Source organism: Xenopus tropicalis, chromosome 6 (assembly GCF_000004195.4).
Source record: "Xenopus tropicalis strain Nigerian chromosome 6, UCB_Xtro_10.0, whole genome shotgun sequence".
NCBI classification, from domain to species: Eukaryota; Metazoa; Chordata; class Amphibia; order Anura; family Pipidae; genus Xenopus; species Xenopus tropicalis.
Window position 1 is genome coordinate 243,392 of NC_030682.2, and position 23,342 is coordinate 266,733.

The window sequence follows — 23,342 nt, forward strand, 5'->3', positions numbered from 1 at the left end:
ATCAGCCAATCCAGGGGCCATTATCCCATCTGCCTCTCTGCCCTCATTATCTGCCCCCTCAGCCCCACACAGTGCAGCTCCATCTGATCCCTGTGCCAGTAAGGAACCCAATGTACCAGCCAAGTTGCACAGCTCCTCCATGTCAGAGATCTGCCCGGCCAACTCTTCCCTCTCTGTCTCCCCCTTGTGGATTATATGAGACACAGCAGCCTCCTCCTGCATCCGGGTCTCTGGGTCCAACTTCTCTCTGCCTGGGGTCAGATCCTCACTGTCTCTTATCTGTCTGTCTGTCTCTCTCTCTAGTGTCAGTACTTCAGCTCCCTTTTCTCTCTCTCTAATGATTCTCACCCAGGCACCCTCCCACCCTACCCAGAATGCAGCATGAAGGGGCTCAGTGAAGGAGGCAGTGAAGGTGTGTAAGCGCCTGATTGGCTCACTCAGCTCATAAAAGGACAGGCGTCCGGCCTCATAGTCCAATGAGATCCTGATTCTCCTGCAGGAAGGGGCGTGGGGTAACTCTGTCCATTTACTGTCATGTTCCACTATATATCTGTTATTATTCCCTCTGTACAAACCCCAGGACTTGTTATTCTCCCCAATACCAGACTGCCCCCCTCCCCTCTCTATACTGGGATAGGCCGCCCCTACCCCCCAGTTCCCTGATTCACTGACCTCCACTTCCCAGTAATGTCGCCCTGAGGGGAAACTCCTGCTGCTTAAAGCCTGGGGATAAAGCTGAAATCTCACTGGGGATTGTGGGTAATGTAGTTCTGTTAGTGAGTAGGAAGCAGATTTCCTGTCCCCTGATACAGATACACGATTATGAGCCGTGTTTATATCCAGTACCAGGTCTGTAGCCTCCTGCCCATAGATCAGTCTCCTTATACCCAGCACAGTATCAGCCAATCCAGGGGCCATTATCCCATCTGCCTCTCTGCCCTCATTATCTGCCCCCTCAGCCCCACACAGTGCAGCTCCATCTGATCCCTGTGCCAGTAAGGAACCCAATGTACCAGCCAAGTTGCACAGCTCCTCCATGTCAGGGATCCTCAGACCCAGTTGGACCCTTTCCCACAGCTGCTGGATCTGATCTTGTGGATCTTCTCTCCTTCCCTCCTTCTCCCTCTGGGCTTCTCTGTCCATCTTCCCTTTCAGGTGCAGCTCCTCAGTCTCTGTGTTTGGGTCGGTTCTGCTTCTGGATCAGTTTCTGGCCCCACTCCCCCCTGTATAACTCCCTATAGTTTAGGTGGGACAGTCCAAGTCCTTGGCCAAACAGGGGTGGAGTTACCTAGAAGTGGGTGGGGGCCCATGTATGGGTGTGGGGTTAGGGGGGCCTTTAATCCTGTGTTTGTGGCCCATTCCCTCTGTGCCTCTGGGACGGGTCAGTACAGAACATTTCTCTGCTTTTCTCCTCCCCAGGCTCCTCATTCAGCAGTTCCACGTGGCACCTACAGGGGGAGTTACAAACACATGAGAATTGACACCATATTTGCTGATGGAATAGAACCAACCCCACAGATTTAGGTAGGTGCCCCTGTTGCACAATTTATTTATGAAGAAGCAGAATAAAATTTACAGTTAAAGGTCCCACCAATATAAAATGCATTTCCCTGATTTTACAGTTTTCCGGATATTACAATATTTTTAATGGGTGCCACCTGTCCCAGGGTATTTATTAGCAATAATAACCCCCAATCCCTGCAGCCATTTCTGTGCCCAATCATTTCTGGGCATGAGGGTTGCTAGGGTTACGCCCAGTACTGCTCATTTATAGCAGCTTTAGCTGAGTATTTCCCAGGAATAATCCCTATATTTAATGTCTGTCCCTGAGATATTGGTGTAATCTCTATTTAGGCTCAATAACTGCCTTCCCAGACTGGTACCAGTAGAATATGGGTCACACTGGATTCTCTCACCCAGAATGGGCCTTTGCTAAGTGGAAGGGGAAGGTGAGGGGGTTGTGCAACTACATCTCTCTTGCTGCTGTACAGAAAAATAAAGACAGAGGGCGCCAGAGGTCCTTCAAACAATACAACAAAAAGAGTTTATTGAACCCCCACAGGGTTACTTACAGCACAGATCTCAGAGGCAACATCACATGTAGGGGGCAATACAGATTGGCACCCCCCTGAGGGCAGACTTGGCAGGAATCTCACTCTGTGACACCCATAGTGGCCTGGATCCCCTCAAGGAACTCTCTATCCCTGCCCACTGGGATCCCTACACTACAGGCAATATGGCCTGGGGGAGATACCTCCAATCTGCCCTCCTATGTTGGAGCTCAGAACTGCTCTTTCTATCCCAACCCTAACTGCCTTACACCCCTAGAGTAGTATTGGTACGGGGGCCCAAACCTACCTGCCTTACACCCCTAGAGTGGTACTGGTACGGGGGCCCAACCCTAACTGTCTTGCCCCCCTAGAGTGGTACTGGTACGGGGGCCCAACCCTAACTGCCTTACACCCCTAGAGTGGTACTGGTACGGGGGCCCAACCCTAACTGTCTTACACCCCTAGAGTGGTACAGGTATAGGGGCCCAACCCTAACTGCCTTACACCCCTAGAGTGGTATTGGTACGGGGGCCCAACCCTAACTGCCTTACACCCCTAGAGTGGTACTGGTACGGGGGCCCAACCCTAACTGCCTTACACCCCTAGAGTGGTACTGGTACGGGGGCCCAACCCTAACTGCCTTACACCCCTAGAGTGGTACTGGTACAGGGGCCCAACCCTAACTGCCTTACACCCCTAGAATGGTACTTGTACGGGGGCCCAACCCTAACTGCCTTACACCCCTAGAGTGGTACTGGTACAGGGGCCCAACCCTAACTGCCTTACAACCCTAGAGTGGTACTGGTACGGGGGCCCAACCCTAACTGCCTTACACCTCTAGAGTGGTACTGGTACAGGGGCCCAACCCTAACTGCCTTACACCCCTAGAATGGTACTGGTACGGGGGCCCAACCCTAACTGCCTTACAACCCTAGAGTGGTACTGGTACGGGGGCCCATCCCTAACTGCCTTACACCCCTAGAGTGGTACTGGTACGGGGGCCCAACCCTAACTGCCTTACATCCCTAGAGCGGTACTGGTACGGGGGCCCAACCCTAACTGCCTTACATCCCTAGAGCGGTACTGGTACGGGGGCCCAACCCTAACTGCCTTACATCCCTAGAGTGGTACTGGTACGGGGGCCCAACCCTAACTGCCTTACACCCCTAGAGCGGTACTGGTACGGGGGCCCAACCCTAACTGCCTTACACCCCTAGAGTGGTACTGGTACGGGGGCCCAAACCTAACTGCCTTACACCCCTAGAGTGGTACTGGTACGGGGGTCTGACCCTAACTGCCTTACACCCCTACAGTGGTACTGGTACGGGGGTCCGACCCTAACTGCCTTACACCCCTAGAGTGGTACTGGTACGGGGGTCTGACCCTAACTGCCTTACACCCCTAGAGTGGTACTGGTACAGGGCCCAACCCTAACTGCCTTACACCCCTAGAGTGGTACTGGTACGGGGGTCTGACCCTAACTGCCTTACACCCCTACAGTGGTACTGGTACGGGGGTCCGACCCTAACTGCCTTACACCCCTAGAGTGGTACTGGTACGGGGGTCTGACCCTAACTGACTTACACTCCTAGAGTGGTACTGGTACGGGGGTCCGACCCTAACTGCCTTACACCCCTAGAGTGGTACTGGTACGGGGGTCCGACCCTAACTGCCTTACACCCCTAGAGTGGTACTGGTACGGGGGCCAAACCCTAACTGCCTTACACCCCTAGAGCGGTACTGGTACGGGGGCCCAACCCTAACTGCCTTACACCCCTAGAGCGGTACTGGTACGGGGCTCAACCCTAACTGCCTTACACCCCTAGAGCGGTACTGGTACGGGGGCTCAACCCTAACTGCCTTACACCCCTAGAGTGGTACTGGTACGGGGACCCAACCCTAACTGCCTTACACCCCTAGAGCGGTACTGGTACGGGGGCCCAACCCTAACTGCCTTACACCCCTAGAGCGGTACTGGTACGGGGGCTAGGCCCTAACTGCCTTACACCCCTAGAGCGGTACTGGTACGGGGGCCCAACCCTAACTGCCTTACACCCCTAGAGTGGTACTGGTACGGGGGCCCAACCCTAACTGCCTTACACCCCTAGAGTGGTACTGGTACGGGGGCCCAACCCTAACTGCCTTACACCCCTACAGTGGTACTGGTACGGGGGCCCAACCCTAACTGCCTTATACCCATAGAGTGGTACTGGTACGGGGGCCCAACCCTAACTGCCTTATACCCCTAGAGTGGTACTGGTACAGGGGCCCAACCCTAACTGCCTTACACCCCTAGAGTGGTACTGGTACGGGGGCCCAACCCTAACTGACTTACACCCCTAGAGTGGTACTGGTACAGGGGCCCAACCCTAACTGCCTTACACCCCTAGAGTGGTACTGGTACGGGGGCCCAACCCTAACTGCCTTACACCCCTAGAGTGGTACTGGTACGGGGGCCCAACCCTAACTGACTTACACCCCTAGAGTGGTACTGGTACGGGGGCCCAACCCTAACTGTCTTGCACCCCTAGAGCGGTACTGGTACAGGCCCAACCCTAACTGCCTTACACCCCTAGAGTGGTACTGGTACAGGCCCAACCCTAACTGCCTTACACCCCTAGAGTGGTACTGGTACGGGGGCCCAACCCTAACTGCCTTACATCCCTAGAGTGGTACTGGTACAGGGCCAAACCCTAACTGCCTTGCACCCCTAGAGTGGTACTGGTACGGGAGTCTGACCCTTACTGCCTTACACCCCTAGAGTGGTACTGGTATGGGGGCCCAACCCTAACTGCCTTACACCCCTAGAGTGGTACTGGTACGGGGCCCAACCCTAACTGCCTTACACCCCTAGAGTGGTACTGGTACGGGGGCCCAATCCTAACTGCCTTAGACCCCTAGAGTGGTACTGGTACGGGGGCCCAACCCTAACTGCCTTACACCCCTAGAGTGGTACTGGTACGGGGGCCCAACCCTAACTGCCTTACACCCCTAGAGTGGTACTGGTATGGGGGCCCAACCCTAACTGCCTTAGACCCCTAGAGTGGTACTGGTACGGGGGCCCAATCCTAACTGCCTTATACCCCTAGAGTGGTACTGGTACAGGGGCCCAACCCTAACTGCCTTCTGCCCCTAGAGTGGTACTGGTACAGGGGCCCAACCCTAACTGTCTTACACCCCTAGAGCGGTACTGGTACGGGGACCCAACCCTAACTGCCTTACACCCCTAGAGTGGTACTGGTACGGGGGCCCAACCCTAACTGCCTTACACCCCTAGAGTGGTACTGGTACGGGGGCCCAACCCTAACTGTCTTACACCCCTAGAGTGGTACTGGTACAGGGCCCAACCCTAACTGCCTTACACCCCTAGAGCGGTACTGGTAAGGGGGCCGAACCCTAACTGCCTTACACCCCTAGAGTGGTACTGGTACGGGGGCCCAACCCTAACTGCCTTACACCCCTAGAGCGGTACTGGTACGGGGCCCAACCCTAACTGCCTTACACCCCTAGAGTGGTACTGGTACGGGGGCCCAACCCTAACTGCCTTACACCCCTAGAGCGGTACTGGTACGGGGACCCAACCCTAACTGCCTTACACCCCTAGAGCGGTACTGGTACGGGGGCCCAACCCTAACTGCCTTACACCCCTAGAGTGGTACTGGTACGGGGGCCCAACCCTAACTGCCTTCTGCCCCTAGAGTGGTACTGGTACGGGGGCCCAACCCTAACTGCCTTACACCCCTAGAGTGGTACTGGTACGGGGGCCCAACCCTAACTGCCTTACACCCCTAGAGTTGTACTGGTACGGGGGCCCAACCCTAACTGCCTTACACCCCTAGAGTGGTACTGGTACAGGGGCCCAACCCTAACTGCCTTACACCCCTAGGAGGCGGTACTGGTACGGGGGCCCAACCCTAACTGCCTTACACCCCTAGAGTGGTACTGGTACGGGGGCCCAACCCTAACTGCCTTCTGCCCCTAGAGTGGTACTGGTACGGGGGCCCAACCCTAACTGCCTTACACCCCTAGAGTGGTACTGGTACGGGGGCCCAACCCCTAACTGCCTTACACCCCTAGAGTGGTACTGGTACGGGGGCCCAACCCTAACTGCCTTACACCCCTAGAGTGGTACTGGTACGGGGGCCCAACCCTAACTGCCTTACACCCCTAGAGCGGTACTGGTACGGGGGCCCAACCCTAACTGCTACACCCCTAGAGTGGTACTGGTACGGGGGCCAACCCTAACTGCCTACACCCCTAGAGTGGTACTGGTACGGGGGCCCAACCCTAACTGCCTTACACCCCTAGAGCGGTACTGGTACGGGGGCCCAACCCTAACTGCCTTACACCCTGGTACGGGGGCCCAACCCTAACTGCCTTACACCCCTAGAGTGGTACTGGTACGGGGCCCAACCCTTACTGCCTTACACCCCTAGAGCAGTACTGGTACGGGGGCCCAACCCTAACTGCCTTACACCCCTAGAGCGGTACTGGTACAGGGCCCAACCCTAACTGCCTTACACCCCTAGAGTGGTACTGGGGCCCAACCCTAACTGCCTTACACCCCTAGAGTGGTACTGGGGCCCAACCCTAACTGCCTTACACCCTAGAGCGGTACTGGTACAGGGCCCAACCCTAACTGCCTTACACCCCTAGAGTGGGTACTGGTACGGGGGCCCAACCCTAACTGCCTTACACCCCTAGAGCGGTACTGGTACAGGCCCAACCCTAACTGCCTTACACCCCTAGAGTGGTACTGGTACGGGGGCCCGACCCTAACTGCCTTACACCCCTAGAGCGGTACTGGTACAGGCCCAACCCTAACTGCCTTACACCCCTAGAGTGGTACTGGTACAGGCCCAACCCTAACTGCCTTACACCCCTAGAGTGGTACTGGTACGGGGGCCCGACCCTAACTGCCTTACACCCCTAGAGTGGTACTGGTACGGGGGCCCAACCCTAACTGCCTTACACCCCTAGAGCGGTACTGGTACAGGCCCAACCCTAACTGCCTTACACCCCTAGAGTGGTACTGGTACGGGGGCCCGACCCTAACTGCCTTACACCCCTAGAGCGGTACTGGTACAGGCCCAACCCTAACTGCCTTACACCCCTAGAGTGGTACTGGTACAGGCCCAACCCTAACTGCCTTACACCCCTAGAGTGGTACTGGTACGGGGGCCCGACCCTAACTGCCTTACACCCCTAGAGTGGTATTGGTACGGGGGCCCAACCCTAACTGCCTTACACCCCTAGAGTGGTACTGGTACGGGGGCCCAACCCTAACTGCCTTACATCCCTAGAGTGGTACTGGTACAGGGCCAAACCCTAACTGCCTTGCACCCCTAGAGTGGTACTGGTACGGGAGTCTGACCCTTACTGCCTTACACCCCTAGAGTGGTACTGGTATGGGGGCCCAACCCTAACTGCCTTAGACCCCTAGAGCGGTACTGGTACGGGGCCCAATCCTAACTGCCTTAGACCCCTAGAGTGGTACTGGTACGGGGGCCCAACCCTAACTGCCTTACACCCCTAGAGTGGTACTGGTACGGGGGCCCAACCCTAACTGCCTTAAACCCCTAGAGTGGTACTGGTACAGGGGCCCAACCCTAACTGCCTTCTGCCCCTAGAGTGGTACTGGTACGGGGGCCAAACCCTAACTGCCTTACACCCCTAGAGTGGTACTGGTACGGGGGCCCAACCCTAACTGCCTTACACCCCTAGAGTGGTACTGGTATGGGGGCCCAACCCTAACTGCCTTAGACCCCTAGAGCGGTACTGGTACGGGGGCCCAATCCTAACTGCCTTATACCCCTAGAGTGGTACTGGTACAGGGCCCCAACCCTAACTGCCTTCTGCCCCTAGAGTGGTACTGGTACAGGGGCCCAACCCTAACTGTCTTACACCCCTAGAGCGGTACTGGTACGGGGACCCAACCCTAACTGCCTTACACCCCTAGAGTGGTACTGGTACGGGGGCCCAACCCTAACTGCCTTACACCCCTAGAGTGGTACTGGTACGGGGGCCCAACCCTAACTGTCTTACACCCCTAGAGTGGTACTGGTACAGGGCCCAACCCTAACTGCCTTACACCCCTAGAGCGGTACTGGTAAGGGGGCCGAACCCTAACTGCCTTACACCCCTAGAGTGGTACTGGTACGGGGGCCCAACCCTAACTGCCTTACACCCCTAGAGCGGTACTGGTACGGGGCCCAACCCTAACTGCCTTACACCCCTAGAGTGGTACTGGTACGGGGGCCCAACCCTAACTGCCTTACACCCTAGAGCGGTACTGGTACGGGGACCCAACCCTAACTGCCTTACACCCCTAGAGCGGTACTGGTACGGGGGCCCAACCCTAACTGCCTTACACCCCTAGAGTGGTACTGGTACGGGGGCCCAACCCTAACTGCCTTCTGCCCCTAGAGTGGTACTGGTACGGGGGCCCAACCCTAACTGCCTTACACCCCTAGAGTGGTACTGGTACGGGGGCCCAACCCTAACTGCCTTACACCCCTAGAGTTGTACTGGTACGGGGGCCCAACCCTAACTGCCTTACACCCCTAGAGTGGTACTGGTACAGGGGCCCAACCCTAACTGCCTTACACCCCTAGAGCGGTACTGGTACGGGGGCCCAACCCTAACTGCCTTACACCCCTAGAGTGGTACTGGTACGGGGGCCCAACCCTAACTGCCTTCTGCCCCTAGAGTGGTACTGGTACGGGGGCCCAACCCTAACTGCCTTACACCCCTAGAGTGGTACTGGTACGGGGGCCCAACCCTAACTGCCTTACACCCCTAGAGTGGTACTGGTACGGGGGCCCAACCCTAACTGCCTTACACCCCTAGAGTGGTACTGGTACGGGGGCCCACCCTAACTGCCTTACACCCCTAGAGCGGTACTGGTACGGGGGCCCAACCTAACTGCCTTACACCCTAGAGTGGTACTGGTACGGGGGCCCAACCCTAACTGCCTTACACCCCTAGAGTGGTACTGGTACGGGGGCCCAACCCTAACTGCCTTACACCCCTAGAGCGGTACTGGTACGGGGGCCCAACCCTAACTGCCTTACACCCCTAGAGCGGTACTGGTACGGGGGCCCAACCCTAACTGCTTACACCCTAGAGTGGTACTGGTACGGGGGCCCAACCCTTACTGCCTTACACCCCTAGAGCAGTACTGGTACGGGGGCCCAACCCTAACTGCCTTACACCCCTAGAGCGGTACTGGTACAGGGCCCAACCCTAACTGCCTTACACCCCTAGAGTGGTACTGGGGCCCAACCCTAACTGCCTTACACCCCTAGAGTGGTACTGGGGCCCAACCCTAACTGCCTTACACCCCTAGAGCGGTACTGGTACGGGGGCCCAACCCTAACTGCCTTACACCCCTAGAGCGGTACTGGTACAGGGCCCAACCCTAACTGCCTTACACCCCTAGAGTGGTACTGGTACGGGGGCCCAACCCTAACTGCCTTAAACCCCTAGAGTGGTACTGGTACGGGGGCCCAACCCTAACTGCCTTACACCCCTAGAGTGGTACTGGTATGGGGGCCCAACCCTAACTGCCTTACACCCCTAGAGTGGTACTGGTACGGGGGCCCAACCCTAACTGCCTTACACCCCTAGAGCGGTACTGGTACGGGGGCCCAACCCTAACTGCCTTACACCCCTAGAGCGGTACTGGTACGGGGGCCCAACCCTAACTGCCTTATACCCTAGAGTGGTACTGGTACGGGGGCCCAACCCTAACTGCCTTACACCCCTAGAGTGGTACTGGTACGGGGGCCCAACCCTAACTGCCTTATACCCCTAGAGTGGTACTGGTACAGGGGCCCAACCCTAACTGCCTTACACCCCTAGAGTGGTACTGGTACGGGGGCTAGGCCCTAACTGCCTTACACCCCTAGAGTGGTACTGGTACGGGGGCTAGGCCCTAACTGTCTTACACCCCTAGAGCGGTACTGGTACGGGGGCCCAACCCTAACTGCCTTACACCCCTAGAGTGGTACTGGTACGGGGGCCCAACCCTAACTGCCTTATACCCCTAGAGTGGTACTGGTATGGGGGGTCCGACCCTAACTGCCTTACACCCCTAGAGTGGTACTGGTACGGGGGCCCAACCCTAACTGCCTTACACCCCTAGAGTTGTACTGGTACGGGGGCCCAACCCTAACTGCCTTACACCCCTAGAGTGGTACTGGTACAGGGGCCCAACCCTAACTGCCTTACACCCCTACAGCGGTACTGGTACGGGGGCCCAACCCTAACTGCCTTACACCCCTAGAGTGGTACTGGTACGGGGGCCCAACCCTAACTGCCTTCTGCCCCTAGAGTGGTACTGGTATGGGGGCCCAACCCTAACTGCCTTACACCCCTAGAGTGGTACTGGTACGGGGGCCCAACCCTAACTGCCTTACACCCCTAGAGTGGTACTGGTACGGGGGCCCAACCCTAACTGCCTTACACCCCTAGAGTGGTACTGGTACGGGGGCCCAACCCTAACTGCCTTACACCCCTAGAGCGGTACTGGTACGGGGGCCAAACCCTAACTGCCTTACACCCCTAGAGTGGTACTGGTACGGGGGCCCAACCCTAACTGCCTTACACCCCTAGAGCAGTACTGGTACGGGGGCCCAACCCTAACTGCCTTACACCCTAGAGTGGTACTGGTACGGGGGCCCAACCCTAACTGCCTTACACCCTAGAGTGGTACTGGTACGGGGGCCCAACCCTAACTGCCTTACACCCCTAGAGTGGTACTGGTACGGGGGCCAAACCCTAACTGCCTTACACCCCTAGAGTGGTACTGGTACGGGGGCCCAACCCTAACTGCCTTACACCCCTAGAGTGGTACTGGTACGGGGGCCCAACCCTAACTGCCTTACACCCCTAGAGTGGTACTGGTATGGGGGCCCAACCCTAACTGCCTTACACCCCTAGAGTGGTACTGGTACGGGGGCCCAACCCTAACTGCCTTACACCCCTAGAGTGGTACTGGTACGGGGGCCCAACCCTAACTGCCTTACACCCCTAGAGTGGTACTGGTACGGGGGCCCAACCCTAACTGCCTTACACCCCTAGAGTGGTACTGGTACGGGGGCCCAACCCTAACTGCCTTATACCCCTAGAGTGGTACTGGTACGGGGGCCCATCCCTAACTGCCTTATACCCCTAGAGTGGTACTGGTACAGGGGCCCAACCCTAACTGCCTTACACCCCTAGAGTGGTACTGGTACGGGGGCTAGGCCCTAACTGCCTTACACCCCTAGAGTGGTACTGGTACGGGGGCTAGGCCCTAACTGTCTTACACCCCTAGAGCGGTACTGGTATGGGGGCCCAACCCTAACTGCCTTACACCCCTAGAGTGGTACTGGTACGGGGGCCCAACCCTAACTGCCTTACACCCCTAGAGTGGTACTGGTACGGGGGCCCAACCCAAACTGCCTTACACCCCTAGAGTGGTACTGGTACGGGGGTCTGACCCTAACTGCCTTACACCCCTACAGTGGTACTGGTACGGGGGTCCGACCCTAACTGCCTTACACCCCTAGAGTGGTACTGGTACGGGGGTCTGACCCTAACTGCCTTACACCCCTAGAGTGGTACTGGTACAGGGCCCAACCCTAACTGCCTTACACCCCTAGAGTGGTACTGGTACGGGGGGTCTGACCCTAACTGCCTTACACCCCTACAGTGGTACTGGTACGGGGGTCCGACCCTAACTGCCTTACACCCCTAGAGTGGTACTGGTACGGGGGTCTGACCCTAACTGACTTACACTCCTAGAGTGGTACTGGTACGGGGGTCCGACCCTAACTGCCTTACACCCCTAGAGTGGTACTGGTACGGGGGCCCAACCCTAACTGCCTTACACCCCTAGAGCGGTACTGGTACGGGGGCCCAACCCTAACTGCCTTACACCCCTACAGTGGTACTGGTACGGGGGTCCGACCCTAACTGCCTTACACCCCTAGAGTGGTACTGGTACGGGGGTCTGACCCTAACTGACTTACACTCCTAGAGTGGTACTGGTACGGGGGTCCGACCCTAACTGCCTTACACCCCTAGAGTGGTACTGGTACGGGGGCCCAACCCTAACTGCCTTACACCCCTAGAGCGGTACTGGTACGGGGGCCCAACCCTAACTGCCTTACACCCCTAGAGCGGTACTGGTACGGGGGTCCGACCCTAACTGCCTTACACCCCTAGAGTGGTAATGGTACGGGGGCCAAACCCTAACTGCCTTACACCCCTAGAACGGTACTGGTACGGGGGCCCAACCCTAACTGCCTTACACCCAAAGAGCGGTACTGGTACGGGGGCTCAACCCTAACTGCTTACACCCCTAGAGTGGTACTTGGTACGGGGGCCCAACCCTAACTGCCTTACACCCCTAGAGCGGTACTGGTACGGGGGCTAGGCCCTAACTGCCTTACACCCTAGAGCGGTACTGGTACGGGGCCCAACCCTAACTGCCTTACACCCCTAGAGTGGTACTGGTACGGGGCCCACCCTAACTGCCTTACACCCCTAGAGTGGGTACTGGTACGGGGGCCCAACCCTAACTGCCTTACACCCCTAGAGTGGTACTGGTACGGGGGCCCAACCCTAACTGCCTTACACCCCTAGAGTGGTACTGGTACGGGGGCCCAACCCTAACTGCCTTACACCCCTAGAGTGGTACTGGTACGGGGGCCCAACCCTAACTGCCTTACACCCCTAGAGTGGTACTGGTACGGGGCCCAACCCTAACTGCCTTACACCCCTAGAGTGGTACTGGTACGGGGGCCCAACCCTAACTGCCTTACACCCCTAGAGTGGTACTGGTACGGGGCCCAACCCTAACTGCCTTACACCCCTAGAGTGGTACTGGTACGGGGGCCCAAACCTAACTGCCTTACACCCCTAGAGTGGTACTGGTACGGGGGCCCAACCCTAACTGCCTTACACCCCTAGAGTGGTACTGGTACGGGGGCCCAACCCTAACTGCCTTACACCCCTAGAGTGGTACTGGTACGGGGGCCCAACCCCTAACTGCCTTACATCCCTAGAGTGGTACTGGTACAGGGCCAAACCCTAACTGCCTTGCACCCCTAGAGTGGTACTGGTACGGGAGTCTGACCCTTACTGCCTTACACCCCTAGAGTGGTACTGGTATGGGGGCCCAACCCTAACTGCCTTACATCCCTAGAGTGGTACTGGTACGGGGGCCCAACCCTAACTGCCTTACATCCCTAGAGTGGTACTGTACAGGGCCAAACCCTAACTGCCTTGCACCCCTAGAGTGGTACTGTACGGGGGCCCAACCTAACTGCCTTACGCCCCTAGAGTGGTAGTGGTACGGGGGCCCAACCCTAACTGCCTTACACCCCTAGAGTGGTACTGGTACAGGGGCCCAAACCTAACTGCCTTAGACCCCTAGAGCGGTACTGGTACGGGGGCCCAATCCTAACTGCCTTAGACCCCTAGAGTGGTACTGGTACGGGGGCCCAACCCTAACTGCCTTACACCCCTAGAGTGGTACTGGTACGGGGGCCCAACCCTAACTGCCTTAGACCCCTAGAGTGGTACTGGTACAGGGGCCCAACCCTAACTGCCTTCTGCCCCTAGAGTGGTACTGGTACGGGGGCCAAACCCTAACTGCCTTACACCCCTAGAGTGGTACTGGTACGGGGGCCCAACCCTAACTGCCTTACACCCCTAGAGTGGTACTGGTATGGGGGCCCAACCCTAACTGCCTTAGACCCCTAGAGTGGTACTGGTACGGGGGCCCAATCCTAACTGCCTTATACCCCTAGAGTGGTACTGGTACAGGGGCCCAACCCTAACTGCCTTCTGCCCCTAGAGTGGTACTGGTACAGGGGCCCAACCCTAACTGTCTTACACCCCTAGAGCGGTACTGGTACGGGGACCCAACCCTAACTGCCTTACACCCCTAGAGTGGTACTGGTACGGGGGCCCAACCCTAACTGCCTTACACCCCTAGAGTGGTACTGGTACGGGGGCCCAACCCTAACTGTCTTACACCCCTAGAGTGGTACTGGTACGGGGGCCCAACCCTAACTGCCTTACACCCCTAGAGTGGTACTGGTACGGGGGCCCAACCCTAACTGCCTTACACCCCTAGAGTGGTACTGGTACAGGGCCCAACCCTAACTGACTTACACCCCTAGAGCGGTACTGGTACGGGGGCCCAACCCTAACTGCCTTACACCCCTAGAGCGGTACTGGTACGGGGGCCGAACCCTAACTGCCTTACACCCCTAGAGTTGTACTGGTACGGGGGCCCAACCCTAACTGCCTTACACCCCTAGAGTGGTACTGGTACGGGGGCCCAACCCTAACTGCCTTACACCCCTAGAGTGGTACTGGTACAGGGGCCCAACCCTAACTGCCTTACACCCCTAGAGTGGTACTGGTACGGGGGCCCAACCCTAACTGCCTTACACCCCTAGAGCGGTACTGGTACGGGGCCCAACCCTAACTGCCTTACACCCCTAGAGTGGTACTGGTACGGGGGCCCAACCCTAACTGCCTTACACCCCTAGAGCGGTACTGGTACGGGGACCCAACCCTAACTGCCTTACACCCCTAGAGCGGTACTGGTACGGGGGCCCAACCCTAACTGCCTTACACCCCTAGAGTGGTACTTGTATGGGGGCCCAACCCTAACTGCCTTCTGCCCCTAGAGTGGTACTGGTACGGGGGCCCAACCCTAACTGCCTTACACCCCTAGAGTGGTACTGGTACGGGGGCCCAACCCTAACTGCCTTACACCCCTAGAGTTGTACTGGTACGGGGGCCCAACCCTAACTGCCTTACACCCCTAGAGTGGTACTGGTACAGGGGCCCAACCCTAACTGCCTTACACCCCTAGAGCGGTACTGGTACGGGGGCCCAACCCTAACTGCCTTACACCCCTAGAGTGGTACTGGTACGGGGGCCCAACCCTAACTGCCTTCTGCCCCTAGAGTGGTACTGGTACGGGGGCCCAACCCTAACTGCCTTACACCCCTAGAGTGGTACTGGTACGGGGGCCCAACCCTAACTGCCTTACACCCCTAGAGTGGTACTGGTACGGGGGCCCAACCCTAACTGCCTTACACCCCTAGAGTGGTACTGGTACGGGGGCCCAACCCTAACTGCCTTACACCCCTAGAGCGGTACTGGTACGGGGGCCCAACCCTAACTGCCTTACACCCCTAGAGTGGTACTGGTACGGGGGCCCAACCCTAACTGCCTTACACCCCTAGAGTGGTACTGGTACGGGGGCCCAACCCTAACTGCCTTACACCCCTAGAGCGGTACTGGTACGGGGGCCCAACCCTAACTGCCTTACACCCCTAGAGTGGTACTGGTACGGGGGCCCAACCCTTACTGCCTTACACCCCTAGAGCAGTACTGGTACGGGGGCCCAACCCTAACTGCCTTACACCCCTAGAGCGGTACTGGTACAGGGCCCAACCCTAACTGCCTTACACCCCTAGAGTGGTACTGGGGCCCAACCCTAACTGCCTTACACCCCTAGAGTGGTACTGGTACGGGGGCCCAACCCTAACTGCCTTACACCCCTAGAGCGGTACTGGTACGGGGGCCCAACCCTAACTGCCTTACACCCCTAGAGTGGTACTGGTATGGGGGCCCAACCCTAACTGCCTTACACCCCTAGAGCAGTACTGGTACGGGGGCCCAACCCTAACTGCCTTACACCCCTAGAGCGGTACTGGTACAGGGCCCAACCCTAACTGCCTTACACCCCTAGAGTGGGTACTGGTACGGGGGCCCAACCCTAACTGCCTTACACCCCTAGAGTGGTACTGGTACGGGGGCCCAACCCTAACTGCCTTACACCCCTAGAGTGGTACTGGTACGGGGGCCCAACCCTAACTGCCTTACACCCCTAGAGTGGTACTGGTACGGGGGCCCAACCCTAACTGCCTTATACCCCTAGAGTGGTACTGGTACGGGGGCCCAACCCTAACTGCCTTACACCCCTAGAGTGGTACTGGTACGGGGGCCCAACCCTAACTGCCTTATACCCCTAGAGTGGTACTGGTACAGGGGCCCAACCCTAACTGCCTTACACCCCTAGAGTGGTACTGGTACGGGGGCTAGGCCCTAACTGCCTTACACCCCTAGAGTGGTACTGGTATGGGGGCTAGGCCCTAACTGTCTTACACCCCTAGAGCGGTACTGGTACGGGGGCCCAACCCTAACTGTCTTGCACCCCTAGAGTGGTACTGGTACGGGGGCCCAACCCTAACTGCCTTATACCCCTAGAGTGGTACTGGTATGGGGGGTCCGACCCTAACTGCCTTACACCCCTAGAGTGGTACTGGTACGGGGGCCCAACCCTAACTGCCTTACACCCCTAGAGTTGTACTGGTACGGGGGCCCAACCCTAACTGCCTTACACCCCTAGAGTGGTACTGGTACAGGGGCCCAACCCTAACTGCCTTACACCCCTACAGCGGTACTGGTACGGGGGCCCAACCCTAACTGCCTTACACCCCTAGAGTGGTACTGGTACGGGGGCCCAACCCTAACTGCCTTCTGCCCCTAGAGTGGTACTGGTACGGGGGCCCAACCCTAACTGCCTTACACCCCTAGAGTGGTACTGGTACAGGGCCCAACCCTAACTGCCTTACACCCCTAGAGCAGTACTGGTACGGGGGCCCAACCCTAACTGCCTTACACCCCTAGAGCGTTACTGGTACAGGGCCCAACCCTAACTGCCTTACACCCCTAGAGCGGTACTGGTACGGGAGCCCAACCCTAACTGCCTTACACCCCTAGAGCGGTACTGGTACGGGGGCCCAACCCTAACTGCCTTACACCCCTAGAGTGGTACTGGTACGGGGGCCCAACCCTAACTGCCTTACACCCCTAGAGTGGTACTGGTACGGGGGCCCAACCTAACTGCCTTACAGCCCTAGAGTGGTACTGGTACGGGGGCCCAACCCTAACTGCCTTACACCCCTAGAGTGGTACTGGTACTGGGGCCCAACCCTAACTGCCTTACACCCCTAGAGTGGTACTGGTACGGGGGCCAAACCCTAACTGCCTTACACCCCTAGAGTGGTACTGGTACGGGGGCCCAACCCTAACTGCCTTACACCCCTAGAGTGGTACTGGTACGGGGGCCCAACCCTAACTGCCTTACACCCCTAGAGTGGTACTGGTACGGGGGCCCAACCCTAACTGCCTTATACCCCTAGAGTGGTACTGGTACGGGGGCCCACCCTAACTGCCTTATACCCCTAGAGTGGTACTGGTACAGGGGCCCAACCCTAACTGCCTTACACCCCTAGAGTGGTACTGGTACGGGGGCCCAACCCTAACTGCCTTATACCCCTAGAGTGGTACTGGTACGGGGGCCCAACCCTAACTGCCTTATACCCCTAGAGTGGTACTGGTACAGGGGCCCAACCCTAACTGCCTTACACCCCTAGAGCGGTACTGGTACGGGGGCTAGGCCCTAACTGCCTTACACCCCTAGAGTGGTACTGGTACGGGGGCTAGGCCCTAACTGTCTTACACCCCTAGAGCGGTTCTGGTACGGGGGCCCAACCCTAACTGCCTTACACCCCTAGAGTGGTACTGGTACGGGGGCGCAACCCTAACTGCCTTACAACCCTAGAGTGGTACTGGTACGGGGGCCCATCCCTAACTGCCTTACACCCCTAGAGTGGTACTGGTACGGCGGCGCAACCCTAACTGCCTTACATCCCTAGAGTGGTACTGGTACGGGGGCCCAACCCTAACTGCCTTACACCCCTAGAGCGGTACTGGTACGGGGCCCAACCCTAACTGCCTTACACCCCTAGAGTGGTACTGGTACGGGGGCCCAACCCTAACTGCCTTACACCCCTAGAGTGGTACTGGTACGGGGGTCTGACCCTAACTGCCTTACACCCCTACAGTGGTACTGGTACGGGGGTCCGACCCTAACTGCCTTACACCCCTAGAGTGGTACTGGTACGGGGGTCTGACACTAACTGACTTACACTCCTAGAGTGGTACTGGTACGGGGGTCCGACCCTAACTGCCTTACACCCCTAGAGTGGTACTGGTACGGGGGTCCGACCCTAACTGCCTTACACCCCTAGAGTGGTACTGGTACGGGGGCCAAACCCTAACTGACTTACACCCCTAGAGCGGTACTGGTACGGGGGCCCAACCCTAACTGCCTTACACCCCTAGAGCGGTACTGGTACGGGGGCTCAACCCTAACTGCCTTACACCCCTAGAGCGGTACTGGTACGGGGGCTAGGCCCTAACTGCCTTACACCCCTAGAGCGGTACTGGTACGGGGGCCCAACCCTAACTGCCTTATACCCCTAGAGTGGTACTGGTACAGGGGCCCAACCCTAACTGCCTTACACCCCTAGAGTGGTACTGGTACGGGGGCCCAACCCTAACTGCCTTACACCCCTAGAGTGGTACTGGTACGGGGGCCCAACCCTAACTGCCTTACACCCCTAGAGTGGTACTGGTACGGGGGCCCAACCCTAACTGCCTTACACCCCTACAGTGGTACTGGTACGGGGGCCCAACCCTAACTGCCTTATACCCATAGAGTGGTACTGGTCCGGGGGCCCAACCCTAACTGCCTTATACCCCTAGAGTGGTACTGGTACGGGGGCCCAACCCTAACTGCCTTACACCCCTAGAGTGGTACTGGTACAGGGGCCCAACCCTAACTGACTTACACCCCTAGAGTGGTACTGGTACGGGGGCCCAACCCTAACTGACTTACACCCCTACAGTGGTACTGGTACGGGGGCCCAACCCTAACTGCCTTATACCCATAGAGTGGTACTGGTCCGGGGGCCCAACCCTAACTGCCTTATACCCCTAGAGTGGTACTGGTACAGGGGCCCAACCCTAACTGCCTTACACCCTAGAGTGGTACTGGTACGGGGGCCCACCCTAACTGCCTTATACCCAATAGAGTGGTACTGGTACAGGGGCCCAACCCTAACTGCCTTACACCCCTAGAGTGGTACTGGTACGGGGGCCCAACCCTAACTGACTTACACCCTAGAGTGGTACTGGTACGGGGGCCCAACCCTAACTGACTTACACCCCTAGAGTGGTACTGGTACGGGGGCCCAACCCTAACTGTCTTGCACCCCTAGAGCGGTACTGGTACAGGCCCAACCCTAACTGCCTTACACCCCTAGAGTGGTACTGGTACGGGGGCCAACCCTAACTGCCTTACACCCCTAGAGTGGTACTGGTACGGGGGCCCAACCCTAACTGCCTTACACCCCTAGAGTGGTACTGGTACGGGGGCCCAACCCTAACTGCCTTACACCCCTAGAGTGGTACTGGTACGGGGGCCCAACCCTAACTGCCTTACACCCTAGAGTGGTATTGGTACGGGGGCCCAACCCTAAACTGCCTTACATCCCTAGAGTGGTACTGGTACGGGGGCCCAACCCTAACTGCCTTACACCCCTAGAGTGGTACTGGTACGGGGGCCCAAACCCTAACTGCCTTACACCCCTAGAGTGGTACTGGTACGGGGGTCTGACCCTTACTGCCTTACACCCCTAGAGTGGTACTGGTATGGGGCCCAACCCTAACTGCCTTAGACCCCTAGAGCGGTACTGGTACGGGGGCCCAATCCTAACTGCCTTAGACCCCTAGAGTGGTACTGGTACGGGGGCCCCAACCCTAACTGCCTTACACCCCTAGAGTGGTACTGGTACGGGGGCCCAACCCTAACTGCCTTAAACCCCTAGAGTGGTACTGGTACAGGGGCCCAACCCTAACTGCCTTCTGCCCCTAGAGTGGTACTGGTACGGGGGCCAAACCCTAACTGCCTTACACCCCTAGAGTGGTACTGGTACGGGGGCCCAACCCTAACTGCCTTACACCCCTAGAGTGGTACTGGTATGGGGGCCCAACCCTAACTGCCTTAGACCCCTAGAGCGGTACTGGTACGGGGGCCCAATCCTAACTGCCTTATACCCCTAGAGTGGTACTGGTACAGGGGCCCAACCCTAACTGCCTTCTGCCCCTAGAGTGGTACTGGTACAGGGGCCCAACCCTAACTGTCTTACACCCCTAGAGCGGTACTGGTACGGGGACCCCAACCCTAACTGCCTTACACCCCTAGAGTGGTACTGGTACGGGGGCCCAACCCTAACTGCCTTACACCCCTAGAGTGGTACTGGTACGGGGGATCAACCCTAACTGTCTTACACCCCTAGAGCGGTACTGGTACGGGGACCCAACCCTAACTGCCTTACACCCCTAGAGCGGTAACTGGTACGGGGGCCCAATCCTAACTGCCTTACACCCTAGAGCGGTACTGGTACAGGGCCCAACCCTAACTGCCTTACACCCCTAGAGTGGTACTGGTACGGGGGCCCAACCCTAACTGCCTTACACCCCTAGAGTTGTACTGGTACGGGGCCCAACCCTAACTGCCTTACACCCCTAGAGTGGTACTGGTATGGGGGCCCAACCCTAACTGCCTTACACCCCTAGAGTGGTACTGGTACGGGGGCCCAACCTAACTGCCTTACACCCCTAGAGTGGTACTGGTACGGGGGCCCAACCCTAACTGCCTTACACCCCTAGAGTGGTACTGGTACGGGGGCCCAACCCTAACTGCCTTACACCCCTAGAGTGGTACTGGTACGGGGGCCCAACCCTAACTGCCTTACACCCCTAGGGTGGTACTGGTACGGGGGCCCAACCCTAACTGCCTTATACCCCTAGAGTGGTACTGGTACGGGGGCCAACCCTAACTGCCTTACACCCCTAGAGTGGTACTGGTACGGGGGCCCAACCCTAACTGCCTTATACCCCTAGAGTGGTACTGGTACAGGGGCCCAACCCTAACTGCCTTACACCCCTAGAGTGGTACTGGTACGGGGGCTAGGCCCTAACTGCCTTACACCCCTAGAGCGGTACTGGTACGGGGGCCCAACCCTAACTGTCTTGCACCCTAGAGTGGTACTGGTATGGGGGCCCAACCCTAACTGTCTTGCACCCCTAGAGTGGTACTGGTACGGGGGCCCAACCCTAACTGCCTTATACCCCTAGAGTGGTACTGGTATGGGGGGTCCGACCCTAACTGCCTTACACCCCTAGAGTGGTACTGGTACGGGGGCCCAACCCTAACTGCCTTACACCCCTAGAGTTGTACTGGTACGGGGGCCCAACCCTAACTGCCTACACCCCTAGAGTGGTACTGGTACAGGGGCCCAACCGTAACTGCCTTACACCCCCTACAGCGGTACTGGTACGGGGGCCCAACCCTAACTGCCTTACACCCCTAGAGTGGTACTGGTACGGGGGCCCAACCCTAACTGCCTTCTGCCCCTAGAGTGGTACTGGTACGGGGGCCCAACCCTAACTGCCTTACACCCCTAGAGTGGTACTGGTACGGGGGCCCAACCTAACTGCCTTACACCCCTAGAGTGGTACTGGTACGGGGGCCCAACCCTAACTGCCTTACACCCCTAGAGTGGTACTGGTACGGGGCCCAACCCTAACTGCCTTACACCCCTAGAGCGGTACTGGTACGGGGGCCAAACCCTAACTGCCTTACACCCCTAGAGTGGTACTGGTACGGGGGCCCAACCCTAACTGCCTTACACCCCTAGAGCAGTACTGGTACGGGGGCCCAACCCTAACTGCCTTACACCCCTAGAGCGGTACTGGTACAGGGCCCAACCCTAACTGCCTTACACCCTAGAGCGGTACTGGTACGGGAGCCCAACCCTAACTGCCTTACACCCCTAGAGCGGTACTGGTACGGGGGCCCAACCCTAACTGCCTTACACCCCTAGAGTGGTACTGGTACGGGGGCCAACCCTAACTGCCTTACACCCTAGAGTGGTACTGGTAACGGGGGGCCCAACCCTAATGCCTTACACCCTAGAGTGGTACTGGTACGGGGGCCAAACCCCTAACTGCCTTACAACCCTAGAGTGGTACTGGTACGGGGGCCCACCCCTAACTGCCTTACAACCCCTAGAGTGGTACTGGTACGGGGGCCCAACCCTAACTGCCTTACACCTAGAGTGGTACTGGTATGGGGGCCCAACCCTAACTGCCTTACACCCCTAGAGTGGTACTGGTACGGGGGCCCAACCCTAACTGCCTTACACCCTAGAGTGGTACTGGTACGGGGGCCCAACCCTAACTGCCTTACACCCCTAGAGTGGTACTGGTACGGGGCCCAACCCTAACTGCCTTACACCCCTAGAGTGGTACTGGTACGGGGGCCCAACCCTAACTGCCTTACACCCCTAGAGTGGTACTGGTACGGGGGCCCAACCTAACTGCCTTATACCCCTAGAGTGGTACTGGTACGGGGGCCCAACCCTAACTGCCTTATACCCTAGAGTGGTACTGGTACAGGGGCCCAACCCTAACTGCCTTACACCCCTAGAGTGGTACTGGTACGGGGGCTAGGCCCTAACTGCCCTACACCCCTAGAGTGGTACTGGTACGGGGGCTAGGCCCTAACTGTCTTACACCCCTAGAGCGGTACTGGTACGGGGGCCACCCTAACTGCTTACACCCCTAGAGGGTACTGGTACGGGGGCCCACCCTACGCCTTACCCAGAGTGGTACTGGTACGGGGGCCCAACCCTAAACTGCCTTAAACCCTAGAGTGGTACTGGTACGGGGGCCCAACCTAACTGCCTTACACCCCTAGAGTGGTACTGGTATGGGGGCCCAACCCTAACTGCCTTACACCCCTAGAGTGGTACTGGTACGGGGGCCCAACCCTAACTGCCTTACACCCCTAGAGTGGTACTGGTACGGGGGCCCAACCCTAACTGCCTTACACCCCTAGAGTGGTACTGGTACGGGGGCCCAACCCTAACTGCCTTATACCCCTAGAGTGGTACTGGTACGGGGGGCCCAACCCTAACTGCCTTACACCCCTAGAGTGGTACTGGTACGGGGGCCCAACCCTAACTGCCTTATACCCGCTAGAGTGGTACTGGTACAGGGGCCCAACCCTAACTGCCTTACACCCCTAGAGTGGTACTGGTACGGGGGCTAGGCCCTAACTGGCTTACACCCCTAGAGTGGTACTGGTACGGGGGCTAGGCCCTAACTGTCTTACACCCCTAGAGCGGTACTGGTACGGGGGCCCAACCTAACTGTCTTTGCACCCCTAGAGTGGTACTGGTACGGGGGCCCAACCCTAACTGCCTTATACCCCTAGAGTGGTACTGGTATGGGGGGTCCGACCCTAACTGCCTTACACCCTAGAGTGGTACTGGTACGGGGGGCCCCAACCCCTAACTG

At 58.0% G+C, this 23,342-nt stretch overlaps 1 long non-coding RNA gene across 1 annotated transcript in view; it reads right to left on the reverse strand.

Moving 5' to 3' along the window:
* Positions 1-1,142: 1,142 nt before the first annotated feature.
* Positions 1,143-23,342, reverse strand: part of LOC101732803 — a 45,387-nt gene continuing 23,187 nt past the window's right edge. The window contains exon 3 of the long non-coding RNA XR_004223295.1: positions 1,143-1,448. This is a non-coding gene — a long non-coding RNA (uncharacterized LOC101732803). The remainder of the gene's footprint in view (positions 1,449-23,342) is intronic.